This window comes from Phoca vitulina, unplaced genomic scaffold (genome assembly GCF_004348235.1).
Source record: "Phoca vitulina isolate PV1807 unplaced genomic scaffold, GSC_HSeal_1.0 scaffold39, whole genome shotgun sequence".
NCBI classification, from domain to species: domain Eukaryota; kingdom Metazoa; phylum Chordata; class Mammalia; order Carnivora; family Phocidae; genus Phoca; species Phoca vitulina.
Genome location: NW_022589742.1, coordinates 11,384,785 through 11,390,492, shown reverse-complemented (window position 1 = coordinate 11,390,492; position 5,708 = coordinate 11,384,785).

The window sequence follows — 5,708 nt, the reverse complement described above, 5'->3', positions numbered from 1 at the left end:
CTCTTGAGAAAAAAACAAACAACTATTGTTATAAGGCACTACGGTTTGGGGGTGGTGGGGAGCAGGGGGAGAATACATAGTCATAGCTCATACAAACAATGATACTGTCTGTGTATAACTTTGGGAAAAAGAAAAAAAAGAAAAAAGAAAATACTGATGCATATGCAAACTCTCTGTAAGGAAACACAAGAAACTGAAAATACAACTGTTTGGGGGAAGATTAACTAGGGTGGCTGGGGGATGAAGATGGGAGGGAGACATTTCACTGTCTGCTCTTTTGTACCTATGGAATTTCGAAACATGTGAATGTATTTCCAATAAATGAATAAATAAGTGAATAAAATCTGTTACTTTTACTCAGATCTTTCTAGAACCCTTAAATCATCTCTAGTGGGTAATGGGAACTCTCATACCCTACAGGAGAGATTATAAATTGGTACAATCTGGAGGGGGGGTGGAGGTATGGTTTTAAGCAGTACCTATAAAATATGTAAATGCATATGCAACGCACAGACTGTCTCTGGAAAAAAAAAAAAACCCCACCAGAAGCTGGTAACACAGAATGCTTCTGAGGAAGGACCTTATGGAACTGGGGGTCAAGAGTAAAAGGAAGACTGGGGTGCCTGGGTGGCTCAGATGGTTAAGCGTCTGCCTTTGGCTCAGGTCATGATCCCAGGGTCCTGGGATCGAGCCCCACATCGGGCTCCCGGCTCAGCGGGGAGTCTGCTTCTCCCTCTGCCTCTGCCTCTCCCACTGCTCATGCTCTCTCTCTCTCTCTGTATCTGTGTCTCAAATGAATAAATAAAATCTTTAAAAAAAAAAAAAGAATAAAAGGAAGACTGACTTTTTTCTATATGCCCTTTTTACTACTTGAATTTTTTACACTGAATTTGTATTACCTTTTCAAAAGGAAAATTATGAATAAAATGCACATGCCCTTTGACCCAACGATTTATCACTTTTAAAAATCTCTCCTGCAGAAATACTTACAGAAGCAAAAATAAATGTATGTTATTACTTATGTATACTAATAAATTATAAAGAGCCTAAATGACCATCAAGTAAGGATTAGTTAAATAAATTATGGAATGTTTGTACAAGGGAATAATACACGGTTGCTAAAAATGAACCCATAAACCATCACCCAGGTCAACACAGAACATTCCAAAACTCCTAAAATACTCCCTAATGCCTACTTCAGCTATTCACCCCCTATGAATTATCACAAACTGAATAAACCCATGTAACCATCACCAAGGTCAGCACAGAACATTCCAGAACTTTTGAAGTGCCCCCTAATGCCAACTCCAGCCATTTAACACTCGATTAATTATCACAAACTGAACAAACCCATTTAACCATCACCCCGGTCACAGAAAATTCCAGAACTCCTGAAGCGCCCCCTAATGCCCACTTCTAGCCATTCACACTATGAATTATCACACACCGAATAAACACATGTAACCATCACCCAGTTCACACAAAACATTCCAGAACATTCCACAGAACATCTAGTTTGTGCTAATTCATCAAGCAGTACACTCTTTTGTATGTATGCTATAATTCAATAAAAATCTCTAAAATATGCATGTGTATCTATTATAAATGTTTGCATATTATAAAAAGGCTAATTAGTTATACAAATCAAACTATTACATTATAGATGAGAAGGCTGTGGGGGCAGGAGTTTATTTGATTCAAGAAGGTTTGAAATTTTTATAGTGAGCTTTTTTTCTTCATAACTGATGATTTTAAAATGAATAAAAAATAATGAAGAAAAATACACACAAAAAAGAAAATAATTTTAAGTACGGCTAAGAGATGTTAGTTTTGTCCTTGAGGACAAACTATACACCATCAGGATTATAAATCCTAGAATCCTTGACCCACCACCTGCAACAGCCAGCGTCCCCCTTCCTGCCACCCCTAGCCATAGGTCTTGGAGGGAAATAAATGCCTGAAGAACAGATTCAAAGAAACACTTTACCAGCCCAGGCTTTCACCTCAGACCTCAGTGTAGTCACTAGATAACTAAAAATATAGACTAAAAATTTTATAGACTAAAAAGTCCTTTTGCCTGGGATGCCTGGGTGGCTCAGGCAGTTAAGCGTCTGCCCTCGGTTCAGGTCATGATCCCAGGGTCCTGGGATCGAGTCCTGCGTCGAGCTCCTTGCTTGGCAAGGAGCCTGCTTTTCCCTCTGCCTGCCGCTCCCCTTGCTTGTGCTCTCTCTCTCTCCACCCCCCCGACAAATAAATAAATAAAATCTTTAATAAATAAATAAATAAATAATTCCTTTTGCCCAAAGTAGACAGGCTTCAGTGACCTAGACTAGAAACTTCTTTCTTTGAAGCTGACCTTCTGACCTTAGCTTTGGAGCCCTAAACACTCCTTCAGTCAGAAGAGAGGTAAGGAAAGAAACTGAAGGAAAACCACACCTAGGGAAGGCAAGAAACCTTTTAGGGTAACTGAACAGTCCTAGTTTGTCCAGGACTTTCCTTGTTTTAGCACTGAAAGTCCCCAGGAAACACCTCAGTTCCAAGCAAACCAAGACCTAACAAACCAGGCCTCAAGTCCTCTTTAGGCTTTTTCCCTGAGCCCCAACCAAATTCCCCCTTGGCCTTCAAGGTGAGAGAAGGGTGTCTTCTCCTCAGAAGCTAAAGAAGAGGTACCAGACTTCTCTTACCACACTTCACAGGAGAAGAGCAGAATCAGAATCCCAGAAAGAGAGGATCCAAGAGGCACCCAAGAAGAGCACTCTACACAGATTCAACAGCTTTTAACCGCTTCAAACCATCAGCTCCACACACACTGCGACCCAATGCTTTCCCTGGATCTAAATTCTGATTCAGATTTTACTTTGAAGATTTGGGCCATATCTAGGTATCACTCATTTCAACTAGCTTTTTGTTACGTTCATTGCTTAAATACACGTATTTAAAAATATTGTTTGCTAAATCTATGCCACCAGAAAACTTCACATCACCATCATAAATGGGAAATGGGTACCACATGCCACAAACAGAAGGAACATATTAGGTATATACTAATAAATATTACCTAAAGGTGGTGCTCCTTGACGCAGACTCCTCAAGCAAGTTTTCCTCAGCAATGCCTGGAAGAAGCCTGAAGCTCCTCCTAGAGGTCAGAGTGTGTGGTTAACACTTCCTCAGGGGTTTCTTCCAGCTCCTTCTACAGATGAGAGTGAGTTTTCTTTTAGCTCCCCCTATTGGTTAGACTGTGGGGTTATTGTTCAGCAAAATTTTATTGAGTGACTGTTATGTTTTGGATACAGCGCTAGCCGCCCAGGCTACAGAGGAGAAAACGGGGAGCGATTTGGGGTTGCAATCGAGCAAGGGCTGGAAGAGAAGGGAAGGAGGAAGTTAGAAGGTTTAAGCACAGACCGTGCTGCTTGTCTCCATTTCCTCAGCCACCCCCCCATCCTTTATTCAAGCCACAGAAACCCGACTTTTGTCCTTTCCACCTCACCAAAAGTACTCTAACAAAAGTCTCTAGGGGACCTGATTATCAGGCCCGATGGGGAGTTTTCGGTCCTCATCTTAAGTGACCATGGAGACGACTCTTTCCTTAGCTCCACTGAGAGTGTCGGCTTGTGTCTCCAGGTTTTTCTCCTACCTCTCTTGCCACCCCATCTCTCCTTCAGCCTGTCTCTTAGATGTTTGTGTTTGTCAGGATTTCGTCCTCAACCCTCAGCTCCATTAATCTCGCGACTTCCATCTACACGCATGGCTTCCATCTCCATAATCTGACTCTCGAGTCCCAAAAGACCACAGGTGGCCCCCGTTTCTCTCTCCAGCCTCATTTTCTCCTATTAGCAAATTACGTCTGTGTGATGATAGCAACTGTGTCCTATTTCCCTCCACCCGACTCCCACTGGCACCCCAGCTTTGTTCTTCAAGATTCAGCTTCCGGGTTACCTCTTCGAGCAAGCATTCCGGAAGCACAGCCCAGGTTGTGTTAGGTGCCCTCCCTCCATGTTCCCCTGCACACTCAGTGCTTCGCACACCTTCTAATGCTTGCTCTAGTTTTTATTGCACTAGGCTGGTCTACTTGAAGGCACGAACGTAATCTGCATTCAGTTCCCAGCACAGGGCTCAGTATTTGTCAAATTGATGAATATAAGAAATCCCTGAGCTGTGAACCATTCTATTCAACACAGAGGAAGAGGAGCTTGGGAGCGGTACCTGGGATGGGTGTGAGCCAGGGAGATTTAAAACCTGAGTATGTAGCCCTTCTTCCCTCTCCCTTCTGCAGAGGCAGCCATGGGTGCAGGGTCAGAAATTGTTTACATACAGGGGAAATGAGCAGTCACATTGAGGATAAAGGGAACCAGGGTGGTCCCTATCAGAGAACGGAGTTACAAATATGGATAGGGTGGACACTGGAAGGAACCCTGTGGTATTGAACTGGACTTGGAGGTACCAGTTTAAACTCATTTTTAATAGATGAACAGATATATATGTGTATGTGTGTGTGTATACACACATCTACATAGATTTTCTCTATGCTGAGAAAGCCTTTAAACCATGATGCCCTGGTAGCAATGATTATACTTAGTGCCTACACCTTGGCTTTGAAATACCACTTTCCATTAAAAGGAATTGGGGCTCCTTAGAGAAATGTCCGATCCCAAGGCTGGGGCAAGGAAAGTATGAATCTGGGACATCTTAAGCCAGGTAGTGAAACACCGCTAAAAAAAAAAAAAGTGAGATTTGTCAAAAGGACACAGGAGCCAGCTTGGAGGAGCTGTCAAATCTGAGATGTGAATATCAAAATAATGAAAATGATTTTTTTTTAACATTTTATTTAGAGAGAGAATGTGCGTACGCAAGTGGGGGGAGGAGGAGAGGGAGAATCTCAAGCAGACTCTGCGCTGAGAGCAGAGCGCCACACGGGGCTCGATCTCAAGACCCTGAGATCGTGACCTGAGCCAAAATCAAGAGTCAGACGTTTAACCAACTGTGCCACCCAGGTGCCCCAATAATGAAAATGATTTAAAACCCACTGACTGAAATAAGGAGTCCACGAGTCCACACTGATGCAAATAAATGGTGAAGGGAATTTTTACAGTAGAATGCCAACTAATAAATGTAGAAAGAATGATAGAATGAGGGTCATCATTAGGTGGCCATCCTACTACCATCAGGCACGAAAGAGCAACGGATACTAAAACTAGTGAGTGAAAGTTTGAGGAAACAGGATATTCATATACTGTCAAAGTATCTCCGCACAAAGTATTTTATTAATTTCAAAGGGAAAACATTAACTAGACAGGAATCTGGCAGACACCACCTTAACTGAAGGATCAAGGTTACCATCACCAGTATTAGGACAGTGACATCATGTGCCTCCCACAGTAATAACACAGAATGCAGCATCAATTCTGTCGTATTTCTGCCCAGAATGCATAACCTGAATTTAATAACTAGGAAACATCAGTCAAACCTAAATTAAGGGACATTTTCAAAATTGGCCAGAACTTTTCAAAAGATATGAAAATCACAAAAGGAAAGGCTGGGGGACTTCCAGATTGTGGGAGATCAAAGACCCATAACAACGAAGTGTAACACATTATCTTGGATTGATTCCTGGGTCCCAAGATGTTTTTTTTTTTTCCTTTTTGCTAAAAGAGCATTATTGGGACCACAGGCAACATTTGAATGGAGTCTCTAGATTAGATGGTAGTTTT